At 44.3% G+C, this 12,375-nt stretch overlaps 1 protein-coding gene across 2 annotated transcripts in view; it reads right to left on the bottom strand.

Moving 5' to 3' along the window:
* The window catches only part of tafa4b (TAFA chemokine like family member 4b), a 37,991-nt gene extending 27,438 nt beyond the window's left edge, over window positions 1–10,553 (bottom strand). For both annotated transcript variants that reach the window (XM_086291660.1, XM_086291659.1), the window contains exon 1: window positions 10,075–10,553. The gene's annotated coding sequence lies outside the window, so the exon portion shown is untranslated. The remainder of the gene's footprint in view (window positions 1–10,074) is intronic.
* Window positions 10,554–12,375: the final 1,822 nt, after the last annotated feature.

Here is a 12,375-nt window from a genome sequence, read left to right as displayed (position 1 = left end):
CTCAGCTGGTCATCATCAGCTTGTTGTTTGGCAGGAAGGACATGCACACTTTAGCAAACAGTGTAACGACATCCTCAAGTTTATCTAAGAACATCAAGCCTCACTCTTTCTAAAATAATCGCTGCCTCTGTATCATCACTTCCACATCCTCCCTCACCAGGCGCCTGCAAGGTCTTGAGGCCTGGGTTGTGTCACTCCTTGCAGAAAACACACACAGGACTGACACGCAATGTCATGCAATGAGACGATCCTACCTCTGCCACAAATACATCCTGTGTGCCCTGCATCCGAACAGCATCATCTGCCCGTGCTCTACACGCACGCGTGCACAATCACGAACATGCACCCGTGAACTTGCAAAATTATACTTGCATGTATTATACCGCATACAGTCTCTGACCTCATCAGGAAAGATGTTTGCTGTGCATCAGAAATAAAAGGCTAAGACACTTCCCGCAGGAAGGGTTTACCGTGACACCGTGCTGTTTGTCACTCACAGATTATATCATTTGTCAGGGCAGCACAGGAAGTCGCGGCTCGGCAGAACTGCAAAAAACAGGCGCCATACCATTATTTGATAGCTTCAGTGTCTCTTGCTTTGTATGTACCAGTGTTCATAGGCAGGCTTTGTGAAATTTTCTGTAATATTAAATAATGTCTTTTAAAAATGAATGAGAAACAAGAAGGAGATTTGTATCTGTTGAAGTCTGCTTCAGATTATTGACGGGATAGTTTAGCCATCCGACTGACTGACAGGCTGATGTTTGCCTCGCCAGCCACCAAAAAGATGATGGCGATCCATTAAACATGGTGGTTTGGACGAAGGAATTCTCAGCAACTAACAACAGCTGAGCGTTCTTGCTGCTGAGCACATTTCACTAACACATAAAGTAACACAATCAAAATAAGCAGGATGAAATTAACATAAAAATTAAATGAGCATAGACTCACATTATGAACTGCACATTAAATTTTTTATGATCCCAAGGCCTTTCCTCTGACACTACCCCAAGACTGAAGATGCTGCTCGTCTGCCCAACACTACACGGCGAGAGGCAATGATAGTTGTTTAGGTTTGACTGTTTGTGTTATGTTGGCTGTATTGGGCCAATTGCGGCTTTATTTTAAATGCTAGATATTTACTGCTGTCAGATCATAAACATTTTGTCCCTGTGCAATCAATATTACAAATAAATATGCATTTTTTAACTGTGTAAGATCTGAATGGGTCTTATGGGTTTAAAATATATTTATAAAATATACATTTATATTACATGTGCATGTTTATTTGATTAGCTACATGAATAGCTTGCACATACATCACTGCAAGCCAAATAATGTATGGACAGATCCTCGTGATCAGTTACATAAAAACAGTATATTATTTGTCTTGTTTTTGTTTCTTTGTGATTCTTTTCAGAAATAATCCTTGCAAATTACATATTTAGCAGGAGCTTTGTGTACTGTTTCTTCAGCAAATAGATAATACAAGGACCTTGAACAGAATCTAACAAAAAAATTATTTTTTCTTTTTTTTTTTTTTGTGGAATATCTTCAATTTCATGAGACTCTTTTTACTTAGGCAAGATTGGTTTTCAGTATTGGATTTTAGTGGTTTATTTGGAATTTAAAACTATTTAAATAGAATACAAAATTCAAAGAAAACAGAAAAGTAGAGCTACCGGATACATGAACGTGGTCTCTGGGTGAACTCCAATAAATGTGAACACACAAAAAAACAACACAATAAGATTGTAGACCACACAAGCATCACACCAGCATCTCAGTATGCTGATTTTCTCTGCCCAGACAAAGACCAAGCAGACAAAAAGCATATCAGTGTAAAACAAAGTGCATCTCCCTAAGGCGGAAAGATATTGAAAATGAAACGGGCAAAAGCACAAAGCCCAGTGGAATCTTACGTGAAGCGTTTCAGATTTCTGCCGATATGCACAGTATTATCATTCAGTTAGGATGTGTAATGTTCTGCTTCTATATATTTGTCTGCTTTCAGCTCTAAAACCAATACGGCATGGTGCTCCTTGCCATTTCCTCTGGGTCGCTGGGCAGATAGAGCTGGTGTGTGCCCACACACAAATGCACTTTATTACACACAGTGAGGCACAATGTACAAACTTAAATTAACACTGCGGTATGCATTCATATGGCACAGCCTTTTGCATTTGTCTGTCCTCCTTTGCCCAGCTCACTTTCTTCCTGCTTCTTGTTTGTTCCTCCTCACCCTTGCTCGCCAAAGGATTCTTGCCTCCGTGCATGTGTGTCTATGTGTGTGTGTCTATGTGTGTGTGTGTGCGTTTGTGCCTTTTCGTTTCTCTCCTCAGTGTGCAGATCAGCATCTCTGCTTTTTTCAATACCTCCCAACTGCAAATTCTAATGACACCCCAACAATCTCTCTGCTTCAACTCATAATGAAGAAGACATCTTAAAATGTCAGACATTACGCATGTGAGTCAGACACATGAAGGGCACGCATAAAATCCAGGCCACCCTTCAGAAAATCTTCAGAACTGAGGCATGTTTTGTTTTCACATTAACAACAGCGTCTACAGAATTTTTAGTTGATGCCTAAAATCCTAAATTACTTTGTTTTAGTTTGTTTTGTACTGTTAACATATTATGAACAGGCGTTTCAGTATAGTCTTTGGCAGAATCAGTATGACAGTGTGCATAACTGCATAATAAAATCTGCACTAGGTCTCTGTGTGAGGTACACAGCAGCTGAGGATTAATACTACGTCATAGCACATGATTCTTATAAATATTTTATGGTGGGGGGGTCAGAAGGCACCTGAAAGATACAGAGCAACACTGAATCTGTTTACTGTCATCCACCCGCAACATCACACCTCCTCCACTGTATTTCTTCCTCCAATAAATCAGCAAGCAATTAAATGGAAAACCCCACATTTGCTGAAATGGCCAGGTGAGGAGACGGAGAGAGAGGAGAGACAGAGTTGTAAGCAACAGTTTGAGTTTGGGACCATTGCCTGGCACTGGTATCGACTGCAGAGTTCAGAGAATGGCCTTGGCACTGAGGTACCATTATGACTCAATTGATCGGCCTGCACTTAAGTCTAAATCCCACCTTGTTGCACAAACTATCGTCTCAGAATCCGGCGGCCAAGAAATATACGTGTATTTAGAGCGGTATGTGCAGCAAGCTAGAGAGTGAATCTATTTTTGTGTCTCTATTCTTTGGTGTGTTTTCCAAGGTTGTTCTTTGGCTCCGCTCTCATTCTCTCTCTGCCAACTTCTACATCCCCTTCTTTTCAGCACTTATCTTACTTCCTCTCCCTCACTGTTTTCCACTCCTTCACTTCCATAGATAAAAGCCAGAAATGATCAGAGTCCCACTATACGTTTCATGTGCTGCAGCAGGCGACCAGCCACTCCTGGGAGTCTGGATGCCGCTCATAAGCTGGTGTACACATGTCACCCATTCACAAACATGCCGTTTTACTGATACACCCATCTATGCAGATCACACCTGTTGTACAGTTAGATTAACTCAGCAGACACACTTCTAAGGTTGCTAAATGTACCTGTCATGTTCCCACATTGCTAACAAGTGTCATTAAAGTGTTTTAGCATCCTCTTCCACTGAATTGGGCGGCAGGGAGAGGGAGTACGCTGTTAGTTGTTTTACAAAAGGGGATGAAGCGTAGGCACTAACAGGCTAATAAACATTAGCTCACTAATACAACAAGTCTGTGGCCAAGGCCCACTCCCTGGTTTCCTCAGTTTGTCATTTAAAACCTAGACAGCCAGCTTGAGCCAACATAGATCAGAGAAATCCTCCTCAGAGCTGCTGACAGACAGAGGCACGGTCCAGCAGTAAATCTGCCGCACCCTAATAAAGCAATAAAAGGCCATTAAAAGTCAGTGTCCCTCAGCGGTGGAAGATGGATGGAAAGGAGGAAAGAATAGGAGACACTTTTTGATGATTGTACACACCCACACCCATTTTGGCAGCTTTTCTTCCCCCCTTTCCACTCGAGACAAACTAGGTATCTGCAGTATTGATGCTTCTCTCTTGTTGTTACTCCTCTTTTATTCTAGCCATAGCTTGCTTTTGTGATAAAGAAGAAGAAAAAAACAAGTAGAGACTGTGATTTAGGGGGGTGAAGCACAATCTTTATGTACTGCTCTGCTCGCTCAGTAAGTTCTCCATTTCCGCAACTGATCTGCCTTCGTGCTAGAATGATTGCATAGCAGGTTTTCACATTTTACTCATCGTGTCGTGCACAGAAACAAATAGGAAGTAGCTTTTCACGGTCGCGGTTTTTTCAGTGCCAAATTAGTAATCGTGCACTCAGTGTGTCTGCATGGTTTTAGCATGATGTGGAAAGCAACTTTTTAGTCTTGTGTACATATTTCCTTGTCTGTTTTCTCTTTCTTTACGCTTTCATTGTAAGTATATGTTATATACTTCTTGTTTTCCCCAAGCCATAGAAGAAGCCTTATATGAAGAAGAAAACTGGTTAACCACAGTGAGGCAGGAAGGACACAGCATGACCTAGTGTAGTAATAAAGTGACAGAACCCTTCACCTTTCTGTGCAAAGAATAAGAAAATGAAAGAGTCAAGAGCAGAGTGTGCATGCTGCAGTGTATTGCTAACTCTGACTGGACCCTTCTTCTGTGGCTGCTGGTATTGAACGGCGGCCTGGAGCCAAACAAAAGGAGACCCGGGCCCTGACAGAGAGTCCCCTGAGAGCAGCAGCCATTCATTTTGTTTTGTGCCCAAATTATGATTAATGGAAAATAAACAGCCTTGATGTGGCGCTGGCTTTGATTTTCTTTGAGCTTTTGGCCTCTAGTTGTGCGTACTGCTTTGACCCAGAAAAAAGCACTGGACAAACACTCTCTGAACACTCTCTGGGCTGCTAGATTCGTTCACACAATTGTTTTAATTAAATGCCCACACAAACACACACACAGGTAAAGGAGCACATTCCCTTTCCCCTTCTTCTCCCTCACACTCGTGCAAACGCACACGTTATTTCTCACTCTCTTGCTGTCTGAGCACATCCCCACTGAAACTCAGATATGCAGACAAGTGACATCTTGATTATTTCAGTCCCCACTCCTGTTAATGACCAGCTTGTGTGTAATTATATTAATTACCATACGTGCCATGGCTGTCAATTGGCCAGTCAAATTAAAAAAGAGAGGTTGGTGCGTGTAGGGTGAAAGCAGGGGGAAGGAAGCAGCTTACAGATAAAAGAGTTGTAGACAGTGGAAATAGCAGAGTGGAAGGAATGAAAGGAGGAAAAGAAGTCAGAGAAAACAGAGAGAGGCCGAGAGTATGAGAGAGGTGTGTGTGTGTGGGGGGGGGGGATCAATTGTTCATTTTACAAAGTCACTGAGACGTGTCAGCAGTGTCAATAAGTGAATTAATTTGTCTCTGAGTCTTCGGGGCATGACACCATATCACTGTGCTCCCCTGAGACAGGCGGGGCCTTTAACCTCCTCACACTCTCACAAAGCAATTCTATGTGAGGATCATACACAGATATCAGGGACAGATCTACCAACAAAGGAAATTTTTAATGCAATTACACCAGTGCCTGTGATTCCATGTGGAAGCTCGCACCACACATAAAACCCTTTAGGAGGATTTTAGATTGCACAAATGTATTAGTGTCCTTGTGCATGAGTTAGCTGTTGTCTCTGAGTCCACAAAATGCATTTGAGGAAACACATTTTTAAATGAACCCATGGTGCTATGTTTTTTAGAGGGCCCCAGATCCGATGGAAAAATAATATATTGTTCAATACAGGGGAATATGGGCAACAGATAGCACGCTTGCACAATTCCACTTCATGCATGATTTACAGCAAATTACGGTTAAGTTGAATTGATTTGGGGTATTTACTCTCTCTCTCCCATTACTCCCTACACACAGACACACATTCCTCTGACCGTCTCATGACTATCATGCTCCTCCCTGTTGAATTCTTATACACTCATTCAGTTTCAGCATCCCATTCAGCTCCCGCATTAGGCCGTCTCTCTCACTTCCTCTCTTTCAACTCTGTGGGGGTTTTTTTGTTTGTTTTTTTTATCCCTTCCTCTTCTTCACAACTTCTCCCTTTTAAAGCTCCAATCCCGCAGGGGTGAAACCCTCTTTCCCCCTCACGAGCTGTTGCGTTGTTTGAGGGCTGCTGTGATGACCGCCCCAGGCTCTGCCGTCGCCACACGGCTTCTTCGCAGCGGCTTTACAGTGGACCCGGGCAGCACAGCACAGTGGGAGCTTTTCATAATCCCACTCACACACTCACACTGTCGCTCACAGTTAACAGCACATCTGCCAGCTGCCAGAGGGGCCGCGAACAGGGACACGCAGTCTCTCAAAGAGACACACACAGATGGACACAAAAAAAAATCCAAGCACACACACACACAAGTGGAAGCAGCATATTGCATCCAAGGTGATAGATAGAGCACTGTGGGTTGCAACTGTGCCTGTTCAATTACAATCATTACTATCACTTAGGGAGATTTGTCATGGTCAAAGTGAGTCGGAGCTACAGAGAATATCACCTTGAGGGCTGTAAGGTGGAGTTATTTTCAGTGTTTGCAAAGGGATGACGGCATTCTCGAAACTCTCTTCCAATTGGAAGTGACTCAAATTAAAACATAAATGAATTACTCCAAAATATACTAGCAAAACAGCTGTTTTAAAAAAATAACCCCTCAGTAGTACATGACAGATTCTTTAAAAGCTCCTGACACAAAGTGGACAATAATCCAATAACTCCTAGTCAAATTACTATTTTCAAGACAAGTGAGAAGTTTGAAATACACGGCTATGTCTTTCACCATTTCTCTTGAGCTGGACAGCAGGAGTTTTCATGTGGCGGTGTAAGCTACCAGTCTATGCAAGACCTGCTAGACTTAGTCAGAGGGCTGGTGTTATGACACCACACAGAAAAGCCAAGGCCTTGTTGTCTTCAACTGATTGACTGTCTGACAAAGGACAGGATGAAAGGTAAAGAACAACTGTGGCCCTCCAACAAGAGATCTTTACTGCCGGGACCAGCTGGAGCCTACTATGAGAAAATGATTGCTGTGTGAAAGAAAACGTTAAAACATGAGATGCTTTAAAATGCTTTCATAATCTGATAAAATGTTTGTTTGAGGTCATTTTTATTAGAAAGTACAGTGAAGCGTGTGATGCATGGCTCCTGGAGGTTTCTTTCTGTTAAAAGGGAGTGTTTCCTTCCCACTGTCACCAAGTGCTAATTCAAAGGGATTTGTTTGATTGCCCGGGTTTTCTCTGTATTGTTGTTGAGTCTTTACCTTACAATATGAAGTGCCTTGAGGTTGTGATTTGGTACTATACATACTGAATTGAATTGAATTGAATTGATGTATCGTTCATTAACCGATAGATACACTCTGGATATCATTCTACTCTAAGCCACCTTTCACAGTTAATGATGTATCAAATGTTATCCCCCTGGCCTGTAAGCACCAGCTGAACTTTACTCTTTTTTTCACCACAGGTCATGACTTCTGTCCACTTGTGGTTTTGTGGTTGAAACAAAAGTGAGATGCATACCACACTCTTACTTATTGATCTAATGTCGCTCCTTCCTCCATTAAAGTCATGGATCTCATATTTTTGAGAAGACACAATAGTCCTCTTAGAGCTTGCTTTCACTGAGCCTGGTTTCATGACGATGAGTGACGGCATTATTTTCCAGTGCTGTTACATGACGTCTATTCATGCTTTCTGACTCAATATCCCCAGAAGCTGCCTGAAATGAAAAGCTGTCCAGGACATTGTCATTTACAAATGAGGGTCCTTTCCCCTATCCCTCTCCCGGTGACATGGACAGTGACATGCCTCTCTAGTCTTCTTCTCTGGTCTTTTTTTTCTACCACTCCTTGTCCTCCTCCTCCTCTTAGTCAGGAAGAATCCACTTATCACAGAAATCTGTTTATGCCAGTGTGTGTGTGTGCGTACATGTGGAGGTGAGCTCCAATCTGTCACGCTGCTGTCACCTCATCAGTCCTACATGTCTAATTCTTGCTTATTCACATATCACCCACAACACCTTTTACACACATGCACAGATTATCATCATCATCATCTCAAATATGCAGTGTTCACCCCTCCGTCACACATAAACAAGTACACAGATTTACAAGATGCCATTGTGCAGAGTTCCTGCTATTACAGACACACGTCATTTCACATATAGGCTTTCTGTTTCTCCCTTTCGCACATACACATCTTTCCCTTGCATCATCATTTCTGTCTCTCCAGCTCATTTCTCTCGCCTCCCCTGCTCTCCCTTTCCTCCTCCTCGCTGTCGTGGCCTCTCTGCTTGGCTGTGTCCTCATGCACAATCACAAATGCACACAATCCATCCCTCCCACCTCATTCCCATCCAGTCATCCCAATCAGCTCTCTGTGGGGTAAGTAGATAGGAGGTTGTTGAGACATGTAGAGCAGAATAGTCTTCAGAGGATACCTGTTGTCCCATCACTGGGACCTGCTACAAGAGGAAGGGGGAGAAAAGGGAAGGGTATGGATGATAAAATTGTGTGTGTGAAAACTGTGTATGTGCGTGGATCTGGAGGGGGGCTGCGGAGGAAGAGAGGCAGAGGGGGTGAAGGGTGGAAAAGGTTGACAAAGACAGAGGAGAAGCCATCCACTGCAGACAGACGCACAGATATCAGAGTGCCACCCTCTTACAGGTGTTTGTCACAGCGTGTGAGTAAGTGAGCCCCTGGAGGATGGGTGGGTGACAGGGAGTCAGGTTGGAGAGAGTAATCTCCACAGGATTAAGAGTGCTGCTCCTGTGTTAATGTGACTGTCAATGAGAATTAAGTCTCCGGACCGATCCCCTCCACCAGGCTCCCCTCTCCCTCGCCTGTCGGCCCTGTCACACTAATGACACCGCTTTCTGTGGAGTGCCACTACCGGCGCACTCAAAACAATGGGGAAATAATTACACAATACAGTACAAATTGCAGAGCCGAGCCACAGGATGGGCAGGGATACACGCGAAGGGAGGGAGAGGGAGGGAGGGCGGAGGGGATGGGATGGGATGGGATGGGAAGGGAAGGGAGAGGGAGGGTGGAGACAAGGATGACTAACAATTACAACACGATAGGGGTTGGGTCTCATTACTGCGCCCATTAACATGCACCGAGTAATTTTCCCCACTCGGGCTGTGTGTGTGTGTGTGTGTGTGTGTGTGTGTGTGTGTGTGTGTGTGTGTGTGTGTGTGTGTGTGTGTGTGTCTTTGTCTAGTGCACACACACACACACACACACACACACAGAAAGGGAGAGAAGAGAGAGAGAGAGAGAGAGAGAGACGCTTCTGTGCGTGTACGCCCAATAGAGTGTGGCCATTAGGTTCTGCAACACACCTCCTTGGCTCCGTGCGCAATCTGCTTGGAGAACCCGGCGGCACTTCATTTCTCTCTTCTACGTCTGAGCTGCGCGCGCCCCGCTATTCCCAGCCGATCTCAATCCATGCAAAGAGATTAGAAGGCGAGCAAAAAGAGTCTGGTCAGCGGATCAGCCTGGCGGAGCACTCAATAGGTGCTAAGCGGAACCGATCGCTTATTTAACCTCACAGTGATGAAACACTGCATCAATCTCACCTCATTTTTCCGCGATCTTTCTAACGGCACGCGCTGCACATTATCACAGGACGGACGGCCGTTTGAACGGGCTCGTCGCGTGTTCCATTCTTTTACGCAAAGCTATGAAAATGAGGAGACATGAGTGATCAGGAGATCGGCGAGGTTTTCTATGAAAATTACGCTGTTAATAACACATCGTTCCCCAGCAAAGCGTGTCCGCTGCGCTCTGAGCCAAACAGCAGCAAAGTTGCTTTCAGTTTGCCAGTCAGTCGCCACCTCTTCTCTCCCTGCTCGACATAGAAAAATGTTCCACATAGAAAGTCCTCCTCCGACCCTAGCCTTTACGCTTTAGCCTACAGACCGCGCGTTATGAAGGAGACAAAGAGAACTTAAACGTGAATTATACTAATTTAATCTAAAGAGAAGGGGGTAAAACATCTTACCCAAATCTATAACCGCGATGGCATGATCTTTGGTAGCTGTACAGAGTCCAGGTGAGGCGATAGTAGAGCTTTGCCACTTTCTGTTTCAACTCCAAGGCGTTTTGTTTTCACACCAAACAGGGCAATCCTAGTAAGTCTTCCGTCCGGGTACCCGCGCACAAACACGCTAAAGAATGAGTGAGGAGATATGCTGCCACTCCGCAGAGCCAACCCTCCGAAACCGGGCTAGAAGACAGGGATCGCGTAATAAGGACGTGCTCCAACTTGCCATGATCTCGTTGAGTCCCATCTCAGAACCAGACTGAGGAGAAAGTCATCAGAAGTGCGTAATTCCCCCAAAGCGACACCGGGTTGATGACACTCCGCACAAGTTCATCTCGTTATGTGAGTCTGTCACACAGAGGCGTTATAGTCGCCGGGGAGATGCTGATGAGAGTGATGGTATAGTGATATAGGAGTGATAGTTGCTCTCCCGTCGCTCCTCCCGAGCAGGGATCGATTGGACCTGAGAAATGCGATGCGAGCCCGTCTTCCCCATTCAGAACACGTGCAACAGCGCCCGCCCAGTTCACCAGCTCCCTAGTACACCCCTTCTTCCTCACTGATGTCATGTAGTTTACAAGTAGCCTGGACCGTACGTATAGGTCCAAGGAGAGATGAGACACACGTCAGTGGGTTGTTTTTTTGGTTTGGTTTGGTTTGTGGGGGTTTTGGATTGCCATTAGTTAATCTTAAGGTGTTCCATCTCACTTTTGATTTCCAGAATTTTTAAACGCTGAGGTTATATTAAGTCCTGAAATTTCTTCAGGACATAAGCTATATGGCACAAGTTGCAAATCATATTTGAATGAGAAATCAGTGATGTCGACCTAAAAGGATTTTAGATCATTTTTCCCACTTTGGCTTGTTTGTTTAAGCCGATCAGTAGTTTCGGTGTCTGTTAAGGTACGAAGTACACGTACAATGCACATCAATGATTTCTATGGATTTGCCTAGTAGGGATCACAAGCTGAACATTCACACTTCAGTTATCGCCACTTCATTATTCGTGTACCCTTGTGTGTGTGTGTGTGTGTGTGTGTGTGTGTGTGTGTGTGTGTGTGTGTGTGTGTGTGTGTGTGTGTGTGTGTGTGTGTGTGTGTGTGTGTGTGAGTAGGATTGTCTGCTTTTGTTCCCGAGTGACTGACAGGTGCGCGACTGTGCAAAAATCGCTGACCTGTGCTCGTCAAATAATAGCCCACCTCGCCCCAACACTTCGCTCATGTTACAAACAGTGTGTGGATGTCAATACTTATAGGTTCCTTGCTCGGATATGCACGCGGATGATGTAAAACTACCCACTATCACCACCTCCCTTTCACCCACCAAGATGTTAAACAGAATTTAATCACCGCAGCCTCTCCGTTACGCACCAGGAGACAGCCTATCAATTATTCCATCCCCAGAATATTCTTGTGTGTTGATGGCGATTGATTGCTTTGCGCTGCATTTGCAGTCGTTAAGACTTTGGGGATGTGGATGCCTGCTAACGACCCAAAAGTAAGGGCTATCAGACAGACTCAGATGTCTTCCTTGTCTTCTTGTTGCCAGCATTGTTGCGCGACAAGATGGACTCAGTGTCCGCTGAGGTTGTTTTTTTAATTGTATTTTTTGAGGTTATGGCTTTTTTTTTTCTCTTATTGCTTCTTTAAAATTTATACAAAAATGAACCACGCGCCGTGAACCACATCATGAAGCATAGGTAATCTCAGGCACCTTCATCTGACACTGCCCTAAGCACCTTGGGACCATTTTTGCCCCCTGTGTATAGAGTGAGAAAGTCCAGTGTGTTGCTTTGAACCGATTAATCTTTGCTTGAATCTATTACAAATCGATCTGTCTGGCTTTGAACTGAGAACAGATTAGACATTGATGTAGGTTTGCAAGGAGTGAGGTACATGCAGCACTTTTACTCGCAAGATCCAGATAAAAAAACATTAAACCGAAGCAAGTTTCCTAGTTTCAGCACCACGGAGAGCGCCAGACGCACTGCATACAAATTCAGCGAGTTGGACAGCTCCAGACTGTTCCGGTGTTCCGTCACCGGGCTTTTCTGTGGATTTACTTTGCTGTCAAGCGGCTAATCCACTTTGGAGATAAAAGTGGTTTAACGGTGTAAATGGTAAGTAAAGGAGGGGGCGGGGAAAAAGTTGATACTATATCCTGTTTGTAGCGGCAAGTGATTGTAATACAGTCCTGAACCCGTGTGTCCCAGTGGGGATCTGAGGCCTTTTATCTTAAAGTGAGGCAGCTAATGGATGC

Source organism: Aulonocara sp. 'chitande type north' Nkhata Bay, linkage group LG5, assembly GCF_057382095.1.
Source record: "Aulonocara sp. 'chitande type north' Nkhata Bay isolate Kocher_YH1m ecotype deep benthic linkage group LG5, A_spYH_male_GT1.1, whole genome shotgun sequence".
In the NCBI taxonomy this organism is placed as follows: Eukaryota; Metazoa; Chordata; class Actinopteri; order Cichliformes; family Cichlidae; genus Aulonocara; species Aulonocara sp. 'chitande type north' Nkhata Bay.
The sequence above is the reverse complement of the archived record's forward strand: the minus strand, read 5'-3'. Positions and strand labels throughout refer to the sequence as shown.